Source organism: Lepidochelys olivacea (assembly GCF_965140295.1).
Source record: "Lepidochelys olivacea isolate rLepOli2 genome assembly, chromosome: 25".
Lineage (NCBI taxonomy): Eukaryota > Metazoa > Chordata > Testudines > Cheloniidae > Lepidochelys > Lepidochelys olivacea.
In genome coordinates this window covers 15,140,316-15,160,706 of record NC_140435.1, presented here as the reverse complement: position 1 = coordinate 15,160,706, position 20,391 = coordinate 15,140,316, and the positions used below count along the sequence as shown (strand labels likewise).

Below are 20,391 nucleotides of genomic sequence, written 5' to 3'. Positions count from 1 at the left end.
AGTGTTTCCTTGAATGGCTTAGCTGGAGGACCAAGTTCCTGCAGCATCCATGATGGATACTTGGGAGAGCCAACCTGAGTGATGGGAAACTGAGGCAGCGGCTAGCCTGAAGACAGATAGGGCAGGAGGCTCTGCTACACTCCCCCTGCTGGCCCATTCCCAGCATGTGGGTGTGTCTCCCCCTCTGTGCGCTGAATCCCATGGGAATTGCCCCGGAGGGGTGTTAGGGCCTTAAAGGGCCCAATCCCCCTCTCGCATGGGCATGAATCGCCAGTATGGAGGGAAATCCAGGGTATACCAGTGTGTCCAAGTCTCATGATTTCACAGTGCATCTTGTGCTGTGAGATGTTTTCCTTAAAGTGCCAGCTCCTGGAGTCCTGTGACTCCCTGAGAATCTCAGCTTTCATTTTAATAAGAGTGAGCTTCTAGGCCTCCTGGTTGCAGAGGAAAGCTTGAAAAGGTGACCCAAATGCAGCCTAGAGGTGCAAAAAACAGGGACCAAACGAAAAGAACCCGCTATATTTTTTGTAAGTCAATCTTGTTGTTGTTTGGGTGGTTGGAGCTGACAACAAGGTTAACCATGCTGTGTTGTGGATGGGGCGCTCGGGCAGTGGTGGCTGGGGCATGGTACAGCCTCTTGAAGGTTTGGAGAAGTATCTGCCAGGTTGGGGGCTGTCTCAGACCTCCAAACCGGGCAGGGCTGGGCTGTAATGCTTTCCCGAGGCCTGCATGAGCCAGGGGCAGCCTCAGGCACTCTCCTCCATCTGCTGGAGTGTATCTCCAGGGGCCAGCCTGCACCAGGGCGTGGGTGAGTCAGCAAAGTCCTTACAGGCAGTGACCCCCGGAGCAGCGGGCTGCACAGCAGGTGTGAACAGGGAGTGGGTATTGCCCCACTCGCACCGCGGGCTTGCCCTGGGCTAGCGCCCACCTGTACCCAAAACAGACCTGAACAATGAACACCCCCGAGAGACATGCTGACACACACATACACACCCTACGATCCTCCTATGCGCCCCGGCATGCTTCCGCCCAAGAGGCATTCATATAGTGAGCCACCGACGCCCAGGCACACATGGACACACTCACAGCACGACACACTCGCTGACATAGCTACACACCTTGACACACCCTGACACTCGCCCCGACTCAGCCGGTGACACACAGACCCAGGCTGTCATACACTCACGCCTGTGCACACTGATTCACACACACGTGCATGCCCAGACGCACTCACACACTTGCCCACCTCTCCCTGGAGAGCTCATGCAAGCTCCAGCCCTGACGATGCGTGTGCAGACACATGCTATCAATTTCCCAGTCCTCTTTGGCCATATCTGTCTCCATTATCGCTGGCTGCCCGCACCCTCTCCCTCTGCTGATCAGTACTTCCTATCTGCGCCGAGCCCAGCATCCCCTGGGGGCTTGGGGCTGTGAGTCAGATCACAGCTTGGCCCTGCATTTGTGCAGCCAGAGGTGAGCCTCCCTCCAGGTCCCAGATCCCCACAGCCAGGCGCTACTCTGAGTGCAAGGGATAGAAGCGGTCCCCAAAGACTCTCCTTTGGCCATTCAGGTTCCTGTAAGCACCAAGACCCGAAAAGGTGCATGGGGCCAGCTGGGCCCAGAAAATCCCTTAGCCTCACTTCACACTAACTGCTGGTTCTGATTCTGCTCCAAGCAGCCCTTTTCGAGTTGCCCCAGCCCCAGCCCCAGCCTTGGGTGCTCCTGGGGCAGCACCTGCCATTGCCCATCACTATGGAGCGTGACCGGAGTGATCTGGATGGGCAGGCTGGGGCCACAGGGAGAGATGCAGCTGGCTGGGCTGAAATGCACACGGGGTTCCCATCTGCGCACGTCTCTGTCACAAGCGTTGGAGCACTGCGTTGTGTGGGGCTCACTGCTGGAATGGTGATCAGCGTAAGAGCTGGCAAAGGGTGCCTGCATCCTCTGCGCCCCGGCGGTCACCCCCTTTCCGTCCCGCTGCAGAAGACGGTGCCCAGGGCTGGCCTTTTGGCTGCAATCCAGCGGGAGGCTGAGGCTGACTGGGTATTGTCTTGTTCCTGCTTTGCACTGGGGGAAATGACTCCCCAGGGTGCAGGGCGGTTGGGAACAGGGCCTGCTGAGTTAGGAAGGAGACAAAAGACAACGACTGCAGTTCAAGCAAGCAGAGGTGCGCAGTGGGCGGGCGTCGGAGGAGCTGTGGCCCCCTCTAAGCCCCTTGCCTCGCTGAAAGGGGGAAGCTCAGGGATTCTCGCTTCTTTAGCACTTGGCAGCCTCATGTTTAGCTGCTTCCCCATGGCACTTCTGTCAGCCCTTTGCACAGGCAAGGCCCAGCTGCAGCTCCTCTGGCTGCTCTGCAGCTGCTGGGTAGATTAACTTAACCAGGCTCTGCCTGTGGCTCCGGGCAAGGAACTTTCAGGGTCCTTCACTAGCTGGGTGTCCCATTACTTCCCCCTGCCAGGGGAGCCAGGGGACCGGACCAGGTGCTGGGCTGCCTTAGGATGAAGGGTGTTTGCCTGGCTCCAAAGAGTGGGGAGTCACCCGGAACACCAACGTAGCTAGGGAGGGGCTGCAGAGCTCGAGCGAAGGCGTGTGTCTGCTGCTGGGTCTATATGCACAGACAGCTGTGTACACCCGGGGCAAGGGGCTGCGTCCCTGCCCCTTTCACAACAGCTGCCCTTTGACTCTAGGTCCTGATGACGTAGTAGCCAAGGTGGCATGACTTATTCAGGGGGAAGGGCTGAATCCAAGCCTGGTGGTAAGCCAATGTCTCCCATGGGGGAGTTACCTCAGGCCCGGGCTTTGCCCCAGGAGCTCCATTTTAATCCCACAGCTCTAATGAGGTGTTCAGATACCCCAGTGAGGGCACAGGGTGAATACCTGAATTAGAGGGGACCAGAGCCTGTGTTTGTCCTGGTGTGAGGCAGAAGCAGCCTGTTTGGGTGGATAACAAAGACTCAGGAGGGCCGTGCACTGTCCACATGGCTCCACGGATGCCAGCTCATTCCCCCTCACTGGCTGATTAAACTGCAGGTGCAGTCTAGAGCACCAGGTGAAACAGTGCCTCTGAGTATCTTTAGGGTCTAAACTCCATGCGGGGAGAGGGACCGCTCAGGCTGGGTAGGAGTAATGAGTGCTCTAGGGCCCACTTGATGCCTAGTTGCCAGCAGCCAGGAAATGAGCCCTGCAAGAAACTGTTTCCTAACTCCCACCTGTTGGTATTTTGCAAACAAACACTTGCCTGGCTCCTCTTCACCTTGCTGGGCGCCTGCCATGCCCAGTGTTACAGTCTTCCACAGATCCATTCACTCTTGTCCCTAGTGATAGCCAGCTTGGGTCAATCATCAGGAATCCAGCTTCCCCTCCCACTGCATGATGGTGCTGGAGTTCCAGATCTGCCTGGCACTGTGAGACTGAGAGTCAGGGTGAACTGTGCCCGATGGAAACCTCTGAGCAGCCCCATATCCCATGGGGAAGTTGGAGTGGGGCTGGGGTATGAGATGCTTGTGAGGTCCCTACGGATCTTCCACCTTGGGCTGGCCAATCAGCCAATGAAAGTCTGTCCTGATGACACCACGCATCTGCCTCGCGTTTCATTGGTGGGCGCTGTCCCGTGGGGGGGCGGTGTGCACCCAGTGAGAGTTTGGCTCAGGAATGCAATGCTTTTTCCTGGCATTTCATGGGCGAGCACGTTGTTGCTTTGGGGGAAGTCACTCACTTGTGTAACAGAATGAACCTCTCTTGACCAAAGCCCCTGACCCCCCTCCGTTTCCTTCAGTGCCGTTCCTCCAGGTGCACTGGTGCCCTGGGGGGCGGGGGGGGGGTGTACATCAGCCCACCAGAGCAAACCCAGCCCGGGCTGCCGCTGCTGAAGAAGCAGAGAGGGGCCCGGAGCTCCTGGGCTGAGCCTCATGGGAGAGGGGGTCCTGGGGCAATGCCGGGACAGAAGGAGTTGTCTACAAGTGGAATAGGCAGGGTGGGATTGAGCTGTGTGTGTGTGCAGGTTGCTTAGGCTTAGCTGTGGGGGGCTGTGGGTTGAATCTGGGGGGCATCAGCAGAGTTGTGGCGGGGAAGAGGGAGCCCTGGGCTCGGATAGCAGGGAGGGGCTGCAGGTCAGGAGTCAGGGACACCGCATGCAGGCAGGACCCGAGGGCGCTCTGCTGACCAGCATACCTGGGCCCTGACGGTCCTCGCTCATTCACAACACTTTACGTGCAAATGAACCCTTGAGGGGGGCAAATCGCTCCCTGGCGTAACCCCAGTGTCGTTACCCCTGGGATGAGACCAGCCCTCTGGACAGATTGGCAGAGGTGCCAGGCGTCCACAATTCCAGCAAGTGCCCATGGGAGTGGCAGGCTCTCGGCCACCCTGCCAACCAGGCCCGCGGTGTCACCAGCGTTCCTGGCTGCTGCGCTCTGAGCTGGGATGTGACAGGCACCAGGCCTGCCTGGAAAGTACCAGCCATCACAGGATTGGGCCCGTAGGTGGCTCATTCCCGTGCCGCATAGGGCCCCTGCTGCTGGAACTGGGGAATTCCTCTACAGAGAGGAAGCCGTTTCCCCTTCCTCCTCCGTGGCTTGTGAGCGCATCGGCGAGGGAAGTGTGGTCTAATGGTTAATGCCCAGGTTTGGGCAGGGCGACGCCTGGGTTCTATCCCTGGCCCTGGAAGGGGAGTCCAGTCGAGTGGCTAATTCACAGGATTGGGTGTCAGGACTCCAGGGTTCTTTCTTGGGGAGGAAGTGTTGCCTAGCGGTCAGTGCACAGGCGGCTGAGTCAGGACTCCTAGGTTTCTATTCCTGGCTCTGGCATTGACTCACTGGGTGGCCTCAGATAAATCATTCCCCTTCTCAGGCCTGAGCTCTCCCAGCCACTGAACGCGGGGGCCACAGAGACGTTGTGTCCGATTACCGAGTGGGGGGCAGATGGCAGACCCCCTTCCCCAGGCTCTGGTAAGGGCAAAGCACCCTGGGACATCCTGGTGCCCTGCCTGCCCTTGGCACGGGCTGGCTGGGCTCAGGGCGCTGGGGGAACTGGCTTGCCCTGTGCAGGGTCCTGGCGGCGTGGAATGCTGCTGAGCCACTGCCTTGCCTGGGGTAAGTAACACCGACACCACCAGGCACTGATCCCCGGGGGCCTCTGACCCTGCCGACTGCGCCGTGGGCACATTGCTGAGCTGGCAGGGCGGGGAGCTTTCCATAGGAGGGAGACAGACTGAACTCTGCCTCCTGCAGCAAGGAAAATCCTTCCTGTCATCCCTTCCCTGCACGCCCCCTCTCCCCCTCCCTTTCTGTATCCCTCTTTCACCCGCCCCTCTGCCTGGCTCACTTCCCTTCTCAGCTTGTGGCACTGCCCCAGGGTCCCACTAGGGGGCGCCACTCCTTCAGGAAAAAGAAGCACATGGGAAATTTATTTTGAGGGGCGTGGGGGGGGGGGGGAAGAGTCTGAACCCAGAAGGCCCCAAATCCCTGATTTAAATCCCCAGAAAAGGGACCAGACAGATGCTGGTTCCTGCCAGGGCGGCCCGGCAGCCCCCAAGGATGGAGCCACCGCTCTCGGCAAAGTCCAGGCCTTGTTTCCTTTGTCTGGAATCTCTGCTTTTGTCCAGATACCAGCCCAAGCTGCGGTGTGATTCATTCAGCCCGTGTCCCCCTGTTCTGCTGCCTCGGTCAGGGAGATCAGGCCCCTTTCTCTTGTCGTAGCTGCAGGTTTCCCTGCTGGCCAGCTTTGTCGTTTTCTGCCCTACTTCAGTTCCAGGAACTGCTGGCTAATAATAATTATTATCACTAACAATTAACAATAGCCACAGATGTGCCTGACCCCATAATTAAGGTTAATAATATAAAGCACTGGGAACAACAGGCAGAGATGAGTTTGACCCGATAATTAATGGCTAATAATGTAGCTACCTACTAATATTAGCTAGAGATGAGTCTGATTCCCTCCCCTCAAGCTGAATTCCCCCAGAACTGGGACATTTTAGGATGTTTCTCAGCCTGGATGCAAAGAGCTGCAGTTTGGAATTTTGCACTAATCCTTAATAAATAACGTCCTTCTGTTTACACGGACCTGTCTCTCCAGCTGGGACCCCCAGATCCTGGATGGATTCTCACCTCCCGGGCACCAGTAGAAGGCACAAGTGACCCTGCTGACCTCGCTGGTGTTGCGAAGGATTTCTGACTCCTTCCTGTGCCACCCAGATGTCGCTTGGGGCACCAACAGGGTTTGTTTGTCTCTGTCCATCCTAGGGCCGCTCTTTGCATAGAATCATAGAATATCAGGGTCAGAAGGGACCTCAGGAGGTCATCTAGTCCAACACCCTGCTCAAAGCAGGACCAATCCCCAATTTTTGCCCCAGATCCCAAAATGGCCCCCTCAAGGATTGAAATCACAACCCTGGGTTTAGCAGGCCAATACTCAAACCACTGAGCTATCCCTTTCCCCATGGCATAGCATAGCCCCATGTTATGGCTCATAAACTCTCTCTAAATGTTGTTGGATGTGTGTGTGTGGGGGGGGGATTCTCTCAGTCACCGCCGTTTGCGTGTTCCTTCAGCTGCCCAATGGCATGCCTGCTCCAGATTTATGCTGGTGTAAATGGCATGGGGTTCGGGCTCTCTCACATAGCTGGAGCAGGTGGGGTCAGAAGGGAATTCTCCGGGTGAAACTTTGGGGAGGCACTTAGGGAAGCAGGCCGTCCTGGCCTGAGTTGGGGTCTGCCCAGGGGAAAAGCACTTGGAGGAGTCAGTGCTGTATAATCTTTAGGGCTCAGGACTTTGGTTTTTAATACCCTGTCACTCCCCAGACCCGCCCTGCCGCGTGATGCCAGGCAGCCTGAAGTCACGAAGCAGCTGGATTTGAAAAGGTGCAAAGATTGTGGCCAGCTGATAAAGCCAAGGTCCCGGTGAGGCTGAGAAGGGCCATGTCTTCATAAGGTGGGGAAGGTGCCAGTCTGTGTCCTGGCATGCCCCACTGTGGAGCTAGGTATAGGGGTTCTCTGTGCTTGGGGTATTCCTAGGGTGGAGGGGATCATTATTACCCCTTTGTACCACCCCAGCTGGAGTAAAGGGGGTTTCAGGGCAACTATGAACCAGTGCCCTGGCAACTATGTTCTGCCAAGCTCAGTGACCCCCTCCCCCGAGGATGGTATTGCAATGAGCCGGCTAAGGGGTGAGGGAGCGTGCACACCTCTGCTGGTTGGAATGAGAATGGCAATGTTGTGTGTCATTAGCCCTATACTGCACACTGTTGATGGGGATTCTCCTTTAGCTCAGATGTCAAGGCAGGGGCTCTGGGAGCAGGAGGGTCTGATCCCTTTTCCTGCTGTTGCTGTGAAGTGATGTGTGGCCTCCATGGCAGCTGAGAAGGCCCCTGTGCCCCTCATCAATTCATTACAATCTTTGTGTCCTTTTTCACATGCTACCTGGAGCTATTGCCTTTTGTTCTTGTGAGGTTGTTAAACAGCTGCTGGGTTCCAGCCCAGAGGGGGCTGCATTGTGATGGGGATGGGAAATGGTTCACATGGCAGGAGCAGAAGCACCGTGGCTCGAGGATGGGAATTGCCCAAGAGGCCTTGCTGCAACATGCCAAGAGCTTGGGCTGTTGGGCTGGGCAACTTCCTGGGGGAGCCCTTCTAGCCCTGAGGCAATAACGGGAGCAGCCTGGCACAGCTGAATTCCTGCTCCCCCTCCCCCAGCACAGCTGGATTGCTGCTCCCCCTCCCCTGGCACAGCTGGAGTGCCCCTCCTGAAGACACACACAGCAGGGCCGTTTCCATGACTCAGCCCAAACAGTTTGCCCAATCTCTATAGCAACCAGAGCTTTAATTTAAAAGGCGTGAACTCTCCTTCCTTCCCCTTTGCCAGCCTGAGCCCCACATTAGCTGCACCCTGGAACGTGTGGCGATCTCTGACCCCCCAGATTTCCCCTACCACAGCAGGCTGAGTCTCCCGGCAGCCTCTGGCCAATGAGAACAGGGGCGTGCTGGGAAAGGCACCACATAGAGGATAACAGCCTACTACCACCACCGGTCAATGGAGCTACTCCTTTAGCTCAGCCAGTAGAGAGCTGGACTTGTGGGGTGCGGTGTACATGGGGAGAGGGACTCAGGACTCTCACTATTCTAACGTCAATTTCTCCCCACAGCAACACTTGCTATTTAAAGGCCCTGAAAGGAAACTGCCTGGAGAGATGGCAGCTGCTCAGATGAGTCAGAGCATCCCTGGCCAGCCCAGGTGTTTGAACGGTGAGTGAACCCTTCCAGGCAGAGCGTCCGCCTGTCTCTGGCCTGCTGCACAGCTCTGGGGTTATCTGCTCAGTGGCAGGGGAATCTGACCTGCCGAGATCCAAGCCCTGTCCCAGTCACTGCGCAGGTGTCAGTGGGAGCCGAATTGGAGGTCATCATACAGATAGGGCACTGCCCTGGGAGACCTGGGTTCTCTCTGGCTCTGCCACTACCTACTGTGTAACCCTGCCCCTCTCTGTGCCTCAGTTTCCCCTCCCACGCTTTGTCTATTCAGGCTGTGAGCTCTTTGGGCAAGGGCTGTCTCTCGTGCTGTGTCTGTGCAGCACCTGGCACCATGGGGCCCTGAGCTCAGCTGTAGATGCTAATGTTACAAACATCCTCCATCATTTTATTAACATAAGTGCCTTCCCCACCCCCGGCCCCCAACTGCTGTGGCATCATCTCGCTGGCCACATCCCCCCCCCAAACACCATCCCTTCCTTGCCCCTTCTCTGGAATCTCTTATCAGCCTATCTCAAAACTCCTCACCCATATTAACCAATGGAGCCTCCCGGCCCCCTGTGAGGTGGGTCAGTGTCCTTGTCTGACAAATGGGGAAACTGAGTCACAAAGAGACATGACTCACCAAATGTGACTCAGCCATTTGATGGCAGAGCTGCAGATAGAACCCAGGAGTCCTGACTCCCAGCTGTAATCACTAGACATCACTTCCTTCCTAGAGCTGGGCATAGAACCCAGGAGTCCTGGCTCCCAGGCCATTGCTCCAACCACTAGGCCACACTCCCTCTGCTCTAGAAATATATGACAGAATGCCATTTCTAACGCATGCCCCAGTACCTCTGACATTAACCCCTCACGTCCCATGCAGCCTGTTCCCTGTTGCTTAACAGAATCCAGGGCAAGACTTTGCCCCTCTCCCTGTGCTTATCTGCTTCCCTCCACTGACTCCTAATGGGGAGATGGGAGGGGTCCTTATCAGGTGTTAATGGGAAAACCTCAGCAGCAGTGTCCCTATTATCCAGGGTTTGTTCAAGGACTCTCCCAAGGTGGGGCAGGTGAGAACAGGCTGGCTTTGTGTTAAAACACACGTCTGGGCCCTCAGGCAATTGTGGAGGGGGGGGGAGGTGTCTATTTCTGGCTCTCTCCTTAGGCAAGGCATTTCATCATTTTGTGCCTTGGTTTCCCCATCTGTAAAATGCCTTGACTGGAAGCTCTTTGGGGCAGGGACTGTCTTGACACGCCAATTCCCCACTCACTAGAGCCTGCCGCCAGGACAGAGGTACGGTGAATGACAGTCAGGCCAGCCCATTGGAGGGATGGTCTGGAATGGTTGGCGTATGAGCTGCCGTGAAAGGTCAGGAGTGAATCCAGATCCACCCCACTGGGGAGGAGGAAGGACATTTGGGGAGTATGTGTTTTTCTTTAGCAGAAAGGGAGAGACAGACATGATTTCTTAGCCTGGCTGTCTTCCCTGCATCTTCTCCCATAGCTCCCCACTCTCCTCTCCCCATCCCAGGGAACCTCAGTATTAGGAAGGCACAAATGGGTTTGGGTCAGATCCCTCCCCCATCCCCGGAAGGATCAGGCAGGTTTTCCTCGTTCTTTTCCTTTTTCCCTTGCTCTGTTGATCCCGCTGGGAAAGCTGCAGGAAAGGGGGGAATCCTTTGTTGGGCAGAAGCAACGTGGTCCTCTATGCTGTAGGTGCTGCCTGGATAACGTGGTGATGGGCACCCCTGCGGAAGGCCTGGGCTGCAATGTGTGAGTTGCTGAGGAATTTTCCCAGCAGCCTCTCTGGTGCCTGACTCCCAGACGGGCTGTACCACGCTCCACTCCCAGTTAGCCACTTTTCCAGCGATCCCAAGCACGCCCAGCCGTACACTCAGACAGCACATGCTCCTTCGCACACACCCTGCTCAGTCACTCGGATCCGGTGACCCCTCAGAACTGCAGCCAAGCCACAAACCAAAACAAACTGAAAAAAAAAAGAAAAGAAAAAAAGAACCGACCCTTCTTCCCAGCATCGCCACAAACTATTTCTGACATTTTGGCTTGGGCCAGGGGTGGGGACACCCACAGACGCTCACATGCTCAGTAACACACACAAATGCGTCCAGGCAGCACCCGAGTTCTCCTTCCCAAGGCCAGAAGGGACAACTGAGGTCATCAAGTCTGACCACCCTGTGTATAGCACAGGGCAGGGGGCTTCCCTCAGCTAATGCCTGGTCTTTTAGGAAAACCTCCAATCTTGATTTTAAAATGGCCAGTGATGATGAATCCACTGTGGCCCTAGGTAAGTCATCCCAATGGTTAATTACCCTCAGTGTTAGAATTATGCCCCTTCTTTCTAGTCCAAATGTGTCTAGCTTGAACATCCAGCCATTGGTTCTCGCTAGACTTTTGTGTGCCAGACTGAAGAGCCCTCTATTAGCAAACTGCTGTTCCCCCACCCTCCTCGTCGGATGGACAAATCCCACCCCGGACAGGAGGGGGTTAAGGAAGGCCCAGGGACCCATTGCACCTGGCCCTGCTAGCTTCACCTGCTGGAGGGGAGCCCTCAGGGCTTAGCTTAGTTGGTGGCCAAGGAGGGAGGAGATCAGACCTAGCCCCTCCTGTCTTTCTGTGAGGGAAGCTTGGGGGGCAACTGGGACAGCAAAGACTGACTGGACATGGGAAGAGGGTTCCTGAAGGGAAGGGAAGGGAGGGTCCCACTGGAGGCTGGCTGGGGGATCTCCTTTTGTCTTGGCACTTCCTCCTCCCCTGGGAAGGGGTGGAACTGGAGAGCATCTTAGCTGCACAGCCTGGACCCTGTGCGAGGTGCACCTGAGTACCAGAGACCCTGTTGCAGGGTGAGTCGGGCCATGTTGGGCTATAAGTCGGCACCATGGGGAGAACTTTGCCACCTCACCTCTTCGTTCAGCTCCACAGACTCGGCTCCTGGAGTCTCTCGTTGTGCAGCAGGTTTCCTAACCCTGTCGTCGTGCTTGTGTCTCTTCTCTGAACCGGCTCCATCGGATCCACCTCCCTCTTGCATTGTGGGCACCAGAATTGGACCTGGTAGCCCAGTCTCGGCGCCAAATGCAGAGGTAATCCTTGTCCGGCCTGAGATCCCCGTGGGTCCATCCCAGGGTGACATGAGCTCTGTTTGCCACAGCGTCGCATTGGGAGCTCCTGTTCAGCGGATTCCCCCGCCATGATCTCAAGTCTCTTTCGGAGCCTCTGGGTCCCAGGATAGTCCCCCATCTTGTAAATGTGGCCCACATTCTTTGTTCCTAGATGTGTAACTTGACATGCGGCTGTAGTGAAATGCCCATTGTTTGCTTGGTCCCGGCTTACCAAACGGTCCAGATTGCTGTGTGTCATCTGCAAATGTTATCAGTGATGACTTTATGTTTTCTTTTGGGTAATTGATCAAAATGCTAAACAGCGCAGAGCCAAGAACCAATCCCTGCAGGACCCCACTGGAAACACACCAGCCCGGCAATGATTCCCTGTTTATGAGTACGCTTTGAGACCTATCAGTTGGCCAGTTTTTAATCCAGTTAATGTGTGCCAGTTCTGAAGCCTTTTCAGGTGTACCTTGTTGATTGTGTAGTTTCTTAATCAAAATGTCTTGCTGTACTAACTCAAATGTCTTACAGAAGTCTAAGCTGATTACATGGACGCCATGACCTTTATCAGCCAGACTTGTAATCTTATTTAAAAAGCAATCAAGTTAGTTTGACAAGATCTGTTTTCCATAAACCCCTGTTGATTGGTATTTATTGTATTCACCTCCTTTTAAAATCTTTATTAATTGAATCCACTATCAGTCATTGCCTGGGATCGAAGTCAGGATGACAAGTCTATAATTACCCAGTTGTCCCATTTACCCTTTTTAAACATTGACATAAGGTTAGCTTTCTCCCAGTCCTCTGGAATTTCCCCAGTGTTCCAAGACTTATGGTGTGGTGAGCTCCTCGGCCAGCTCTTTTAAAACTCTTAGATGCAAATGCTCTGGACCCGCTGATGTTAAACTTAAAATGTGTAACTTTAGCAGCTGGTGTTTAGCATCCTCCTGAGTCACTGTTGAAATGGAAAGTGTTTCATCTTCTTTGTGATAGAACTATATTGTTTTCCCAAATACAGAACAGAAATATTTATTGAGAACTCCTGCCTCTTCTGCCTTATTATTGACAGTTCTACCACTGCCATCTAGTAATGGACCAAGGCCACAGGCAGGATTCCTTTTGTTCCTTGTCTAGGTTAAAAAGCTAGGGATGGACAGGATTCCATTCCCTTACCCCTGCAGGAAGGAACGACTGGGGAGGGGTGTGTGTCCCAAGGCTGAGCTGAAGGGGTGGAGTTTGCAGCTGTTCCTGTTGGAAGCAAAATCTTGGAGCAGAAAATCCAATCATTCTTCCGATGGTGGCAGTTCAGAGATGACAGCTAGCTGGGTATGTCTACATGGGAGCCCATGTTGTCTGTATGGTGGCAGGACCTAGGAACCCCTGTCACGCCGTGCCAGGTGCTGCATAAATGCAGCACACAGGTGGTCCCTCCCTGCCCCTGGGATCTCCCTGTCGAAGATGCTGGGTTTCAGCCCCCTGCATGGTGGGAACAGCCTGGGGCTGGAAGCCTTTCCTGCGGGGCCCAGCTGGCAGGAGTCTGTAATGAACAGGTCTCTCTGCCCAGCTCCTCCCCGAGGAGTGGCCATATCCCGTGGGACCCCCGGGAGCGGGATGGCTGCGGGCTGTACTCCCAGCCCTGTGCCCTCTGGCTGTGGGGCTGTGTCTGGGGGAAGCTTGCTGCCTGCTCCATTGCCTGTGGGGGGAAATCCAGGGGATCCCCTGCTCCGGGGGTGCTGGACACCCTGTACTCAGAGCCTGCTCATTGAGCCAGGGTCCCCCAGGCTGTGCAGCTCCCCCAGTCCTGTGCAGTGAGCTTGGCACTTCCATCAGATCTCCAGAGGGGCAGCTGGGATAGGGCCTTCCCCACCCCCTCCACCTCCTCCAGGCCTGGAGACCCTCTCTTTGCCTCCCGCACGCCCAGTGCCATACGCACACGCAGCTCGGTTCAGCCTCTCCGCAGCAGGGCCCGGGATGAGTCAAGCTTTCATCCCAGCAGTGTGCGAGTGGGTTCAGAATGACGCTCGGCGCCCGGGCTTGCGTGTCCCCTAGCATGGTGCGTGCGGGGGATCCAGGCTGCACAGAACAGAGGCGGGTGTCACGTGTGTTCACATCCATGCCTGCCAGGGCCGTGTTGCCGCACCCGTGGTGCATTTCCTCCCTGCGGGGCTGGCCAGTTGTGTGCATGGCAAACTGCCCAGGTGCGTGACGTGATGGTCCGGTACCTGCCCAGTGGGGCGAGGGTGCAGGGGCCCCGGGGATGTAGCAAGGAAATGTGTTTGCAAGTCCGCGCAGCTGCCACTGAACCCTCTGAAGTAGGGCTTCCCCCGGGGGGGGCAGTGTTTTCCGTTTGATCAGTGTCTAGGGAGGTGCAGGGCCTTGGGATGTGGGCTGCAGGGTCCAACCAGTGCAGACGGCCGGGCAGGAGCTAGCCAAGCGCGAGACGGGAATCTCAGCAGGCACTTTGTGGCTCCATCTGTCACAGTGGGAAGGTGCGGAGGGGCAGCAAGGCAAAGCCAGCCAGAGAGTCAGATGCCAGCAGTGCCCAGCCAGGTTGGGGTCATGGCCAGTAAAGGTGCATCTGTGCTGGATGGGCTGGAGGGACCCACCCTCTTGCCTCTGCGAGGAGCAGCGGTCACACTGCGGGGGGGGGAATGGGTGCTGGGTGGGGTGCTGCAACACCCTGGCGCTCTACTCGGTCGTGGGTGGCACGAAGACTGCTGGGGACACATCCCCCCAGCGGCCGCCACTGTAGGGGTGCTTCTGCAGTGCATTGTGGGAGAACATGTCTGTTCCTTTGGGTGACCCTGTCTGGCAATGATATGAAGCCAGCAGCTCAGTAGATTAGCACGCACTCGGGGGCTCTGCCGGCGGCCTAGGTGGGGCCCTGCCGGGTCTCTGGGATTGTGGGTGTCTGCGGCTAGGTGCGTGTTTCTGTGTACAGGTGGGTGACATGCATGCCTGAGTGCTTGTGTGTCTCACATGTGTGCCTCTGTTCATGTGTGTGCATGCACGGATGTTTGCACGTGTCTCCATGCACACCGGCACTGGGATGCACATGTCTCAATGTACGTGTACCGTTCCCAGCCAGTGACTCCAGCTGCTAGGAGCAGCTGCAGAAAGAGCCAAACCAGGGAGTGCTGCAGTCGGGAGGATGGGGGACAATGGGGTCCAGCTAGGCCACCCCTCGTCCCAGCAGTCCCACAGACACAGCAGACCTGTGTAAGGTAGAGCCTGTCACTCTGAAAACTAGGACCTCTGCCCCTTCTCCTCCAGAACTGGGGGGAACAGAAGCTGCCAAACCTGAGACCCCTGGCCATGCAAAGAACTCTCGGCAGTTTTGCCTGGAGTTCCTCTGCCCTGGATGGTGGTCTCTGTGCTCCAACCCTCTCCCTCCCCGTCCCTCAGTCACTTCACCTCGGCATCACTCCACCCTGGCTTTCTTCCTCCTGCCCCCCCCTCCCCATCCCCTCCCAAATACTGTGGCACCAAGGTGCCATTTGCTGCCATTACATGGTTCGCTGGGCTGGAAATGCTTTGGGGTGGAGACTTTCTGCTATTTTGTGTTTGTCCAGCTCCTAGCACGGCAGGGCCCTGTTCTGGGTTGGTTCTTAGCCCTGCTGTAATAAACGTGATGATTGTTATATTATAGGACTAATGTATGTCTGTGTCCACCTCTGCGTGTGCATGCATGTCTCTGTACACGTGTTCATGCATGTGCGTCTCCATGTACACATGCATGGGAATACATCTCTTTATGCACAAAGTTGTGTTTCCAGGCTCACCCCTTTGTGCAGAGCATTCACTCCTCTCCGGCTAGCGCGTCAGTTCCCCTGAAAGGGGGGGCAGGAGATGGAGCTTCCGATGAGATCAAATGTTTGTTTATTTTACAGATGACTCATTCCTGGATCCCCCCACCACCCCCACCTGTCTGTGCAGTGACTCACCCTGCCTGTCACTGCAGGTCTCAAACCAGCCCCTGCTGCTCATGGCAGCTTGTCATTAACGCTCCCCTCTCCCCGCAGCCTGTTATCCCAGCCAGGGAACGGCTGCTCAGTGTCACCTTTGCAGGAGAATAGGGGCGGGGGGGGGGGAGGTTGGGACCAAGGGGCAGCATCACTCAGAGACGGGAGGCTCCCATGCATGGAATAGCGAGGGGCCTGCAGGTCAGATAAAGCTCTGGGTGTGCAGGGAGCCTAGCCCTGGGATAGCCAGGGAGGGGGGTCACCCCGCTGAGAGGTGTCCCAGGGTCCGTAACTCCAGGGGCTTCATCGTCTCCTCCAAAGGAAGGGGAGCAGCTTGCAAGTCCTTTCGTTATCACGGCAGTGCCCAGGGGTGCCAGCGAGGGATCAGGGAGGTGGGGCACGGTCAGTCCCTTGTTCCTTTGGGCTGAAACCATCCTCCCATCCCCTGCGCCCGCCGGCACGTGCTTCACCCCACTCCTAGGGGCAGCTCCAGGGGCTGGGACAGGCCTGGAGAGAACCAAATCTAACCTGCGTCTGTGCCAGCTGGGGAGTGGGCCTCAGGCTCGGGGCTGGAGCAGCTGGCAGAGCATGGCAGGGCCATGCGGCAGCAGCCGTCCATGGGAGTGGTGCCCATGTAACCTGCTGATCCCCTGCATTTCAGTAGCTCCCTGCAGGGCCCACGCTGGATCAGGGCCCGTTAGGCTGGGTGCTGCATGGACACGCAGAGCGTCCCAGAAAGAGAAGACAGACAAACAGGACAAGACTGGCCCGCGCTCACAGGGAGTCGGTGGCAGAGCTGGGAATAGTCATCAACCCGCTGGGCCATGCTGCCCTTGGCTACGGCAAACCGATCATGCGGGTTTTAATGTCCAGGGGATGGGAGCTGTCAGCCTGCAGGGTTGGAGACCTGGCGGGGGGAACTTGAAGCCCTCAGGGGAAGTCCACACTTCATAGTAAACCTGGGCTTACAGAGGCTGGACCCGGGTCTCAGAGCTGTGCTCATGCATCCACACTGCACTGCACAGCCCTTCTGACATGGGTCCACGGCTTGAGCTGCATCCGTGCTGCAAACCAACAGGACTTGGACCTGACTCTCTGTGGGACTCAGGCTCTGATCCATCCCTCCCGCTGCCCCAGCAGGCTTGCTGACCCGAGTCAGACGGATTTGTGTCTGGATGAGAGGGGGCTTGGCCTCACACCTGAGTCAGAGCCCGGGCGTAGTATGCAGTGTAGACTTAACCTCAGCCGTTATGGTGACAAGCAAGGCGCAGGAGCCTGGCTCACTCACACAGGAAAGATAGGCGGCATGGAAAAGGCACTGAGCTGGGACTCAGGAGAGCCCCAGCCCTGCCACAGCCTGATTGTGCAACCTTGGGCCGGTCACTGACGCTTTCCTTTCCTCGGCCCCCCTGCTGTCAACCGGAGATCACAACGCTTCTTTTGTCTTGTCCGTTTAGCCTGTGAGCTCCCAGGGGCAGATATTGCCTCCCACCATGTCTCGGCAGCCTTGGCACAAGGGGGCCCTGCTCTCAGCTTGGGGCAACTGGGAGGCAAATCAGACCGGACTGACCGCAGGCCGGTGTTTCCTTCCCCCGGTCCCAAGGTGAAGCTGGGGACTGCGCAGCCAGCACCATCAGGGAGCCATGCCAGGAGCCAGCGGGAGGGGATGGTGCCCGGACGAGCGCTGGGTCACACAAGCAGAAAGAGCAAGGACAGCAGAGAGCAGCGGCAGGAGGAGGGCTGCCGCGACTGCCCCAGTCATTGTGAAAGTGACTCTAGCAAGCAGGGCCTGGGAACGGTGGCCACCGTGCTCTGAGTCAGCATAGCCTCCAGTTCTTCAAAACATCAGCAACACCTCTGGGAGCTGCGTGGAGCAGCTGCTGGCCGGCTGCGGTGGCAGGGCTGAGTTCGGGGAAGTCGGAGCTGCTGGGCGAGAGCTGGCTGTTTGCTGAACCCCTGCTGCCCTTTGCGTGCGTCATTCAGGCGTGTGCACCTGGCTGATTCAAGACAAGCAGGTGCGGACCTGCTCCGCGTTGGGATGGGGAGAGACCACCTCTTGCTGCAGGGAGCGATGCTGGGGCCTTCAGCAGGTGTCCTCGCTCTGAGTCAGCATCCCAGCACAGGGCTCGGAGACACAGCGCTGGGGGAGGTGGCCCCTTCTAGGTAAGGTGTGACAGCGAACTCTTGTTCCAGTCTCCCATGACCCCTTGGTGCTTTCTTGGGGGGCCGTGCACTGAGCAGATTCCAACCCTGGTACCTGCCTTTGCCTAAAATCCCCCTTGCACTTGCTAACATTCCCCTTGTAGTTTCAACTGGGTGCAGTGTTTTTCTTGACTACTTTCCTAAAACCATTGCATGGCATTGCTGGGGCGGGGAGAGGGGGGCGGGGGTTGTTAAACAGCTGCTGCCTCCCACCCCAGAGGTGGCTGCATTCCAGGGGCAGGTGGAGTGGTTTCTGTATAAACAGCTGCTGCATCCCAGCTCCGAGCTGGCTGCATTCCCGCAGCAGGGCGAATGATTCTTGTGTCTATCCCTTCCTGGGGAGGATGGAGGCATTTCTTCTTTGCAAAGTGCGCCGAGAGATGCAGGCTACAACATGCCTTCGGAGACACCCCCTCAGCACCTGGGATCCTCCTGCCTCAGGCGTTTAAGCAGACAAACCCCTGGAAAGCACTGTGGGAGCATAGTCATAGCCCTGGTCTACACTAGGAGTTGAGGTCGAATTTAGCAGCGTTAAATCGATTTAACCCTGCACCCATCCACACGACGAAGCCCTTTTTTTCGACTTAAAGGGCTCTTAAAATTGATTTCCTTACTCCACCCCCAAGAAGGGGATTAGCGCTGAAATCGGCCTTGCTGGGTCGAATCTGGGGTATTGTGGACGCAATTAGACGGTACTGGCCTCCGGGAGCTATCCCAGAGTGCTCCATTGTGACTGCTCTGGACAGCACTCTCAACTCTGACGCACTGGCCAGGTAGACAGGAAAAGGCCCGCGAACTTTTGAATTTCAATTTCCTGTTTGGCCAGCGTGGCAAGCTGTAGGTGAGTGCAGAGCTCATCAGCAGAGGTGACCATGCAGAGCTCATCAGCAGAGGTGACCATGATGGAGTCCCAGAATTGCAAAAGAGCTCCAGCATGGACCGAACGGGAGGTACGGGATCTGATCGCTGTATGGGGAGAGGAATCCGTGCTATCAGAACTCGGTTCCAGTTTTCAAAATGCCAAAACCTTTGTCAAAATCTCCCAGGGCATGAAGGACAGAGGCCTTAACAGGGACCCAAAGAAGTGCCGCGTGAAACTTAAGGAGCCGAGGCAAGCCCACCAGAAAACCAGAGAGGCAAACAGCCGCTCCGGGTCAGAGCCCCAAACATGCTGCTTCTATGATGAGCTGCATGCCATTTTAGGGAGTTCAGCCACCACTACCCCAGCCGTGTTGTTTGACTCCTTCAATGGAGATGGAGGCAACAAGGAATCAGGTTTTGGGGACAAGGAAGATGATGATGATGAAGTTGTAGATAGCTCACAGCAAGCAAGCAAGCAGATAAACTGGTTTTCCCGACAGCCAGGAACTGTTTCTCACCCTGGACCTGGAGCCAGTACCCCCTGAACCCACCCAAGGCTGCCTCCGGGACCTGCCAGGTGGAGAAGGGACCTCTGGTGAGTGTACCTTTTAAAATACTATACATGGTTTAAAAGCAAGCATGTTTAATGATTAATTTGCTTGGCATTTGCGGCTCTCCTGGATGTACTCCCAAAGCCTTTGCAAAAGGTTTCTGGGGAGGGCAGCCTTATTCCGTCCACCATGGTAGGACACTTTACCACACCAGGCCAGTAGCACGTACTCGGGAATCATTGTAGAACAAAGCATTGCAGCGTATGTTTGCTGTCATTCAAACGACATCCATTCTTTATCTCTCTGTGTTATCCTCAGGAGAGTGATATCATTCATGGTCACCCGGTTGAAATAGGGTGCTTTTCTTAAGGGGACATTCAGAGGTGCCCGTTCCTGCTGGGCTGTTTGCCTGTGGCTGAACAGAAATGTTCCCTGCTGTTAGCCATGGAGAGGGGGAAGCGGGGAGGGGCTAGCCATGTGGTGGGGGAAGGCAAAATGTGACCTTGGAACGAAAGCACATGTGCTATGTATGTAATGTTAACAGCAAGGTTTACCGTAAAAGAGTGTAGCCACTGTTTTATAAAATGTGTCTTTTTAAATACCACTGTCCCTTTTTTTTTCTCCACCAGCTGCATGTGTTTCAAGGATCACAGGATCTTCTCCTTCCCAGAGGCTAGTGAAGATTAGAAGGCAAAAAAAACGCACTTGTGATGAAATGTTCTCTGAACTCATGCTGTCCTCCCACACTGACATAGCACAGACGAATGCGTGGAGGCAGACAATGTTAGAGTGCAGGAAAGCACAAAATGACTGGGAGGAGAGGTGGCAGGCTGAGGAGAGTAAGTGGCGGCGGGCTGAAGAGAGGGCTGAAGCTGAAAGGTGGCAGCAGTGTGATGAGAGGAGGCAGGATTCAATGCTGAGGCTGCTGGAGGATCAAACTAATATGCTCCAGCATATGGTTGAGCTGCAGGAAAGGCAGCAGGAGCACAGACCGCCATTACAGCCCCTGTGTAACCAACCACCCTTCTCCCCAAGTTCCACAGCCTCCTCACCCAGATGCCCAAGAACATGGTTGGGGGGCCTCCGGCCACCCAGCCACTCCACCCCAGAGGACTGCCCAAGCAACAGAAGGCTGGCATTCAATAAGTTCTAAAGTTTTAAACTTTTAAAGTGCTGTGTGGCCTTGTCATTCCCTCCTCCACCACCCCTCCCAGTGCTTCTCTCCTCTACCACTCCTCCTGGGCTACCTTGGCAGTTATCCCCCTATTTGTGTGATGAATTAATAAAGAATGCATGAATGTGAAGCAACAATTACTTTATTCCTCTGCAAGCGGTGACTGAAGGGAGGAGGGGAGGGTGGTTAGCTTATAGGGAAGTAGAGTGAACCCAAGGGGCGGAGGGTTTCATCAAGGAGAAACAAACAGAACTTTCACACCGTAGCCTGGCAGTCATGAAACTGGTTTTCAAAG

The 20,391-nt window shown here is 55.9% G+C and overlaps 1 long non-coding RNA gene across 1 annotated transcript; it reads left to right on the top strand.

Annotated features, from left to right (window-relative positions):
- Positions 1-17,164: 17,164 nt before the first annotated feature.
- LOC311512891 lies at positions 17,165-20,178 on the top strand. Its single transcript, XR_014709588.1, has 3 exons — positions 17,165-17,471; positions 18,872-18,966; positions 19,552-20,178. It is a non-coding gene; the product is annotated as an uncharacterized lncRNA (long non-coding RNA).
- The last annotated feature ends 213 nt before the right edge of the window (positions 20,179-20,391 follow it).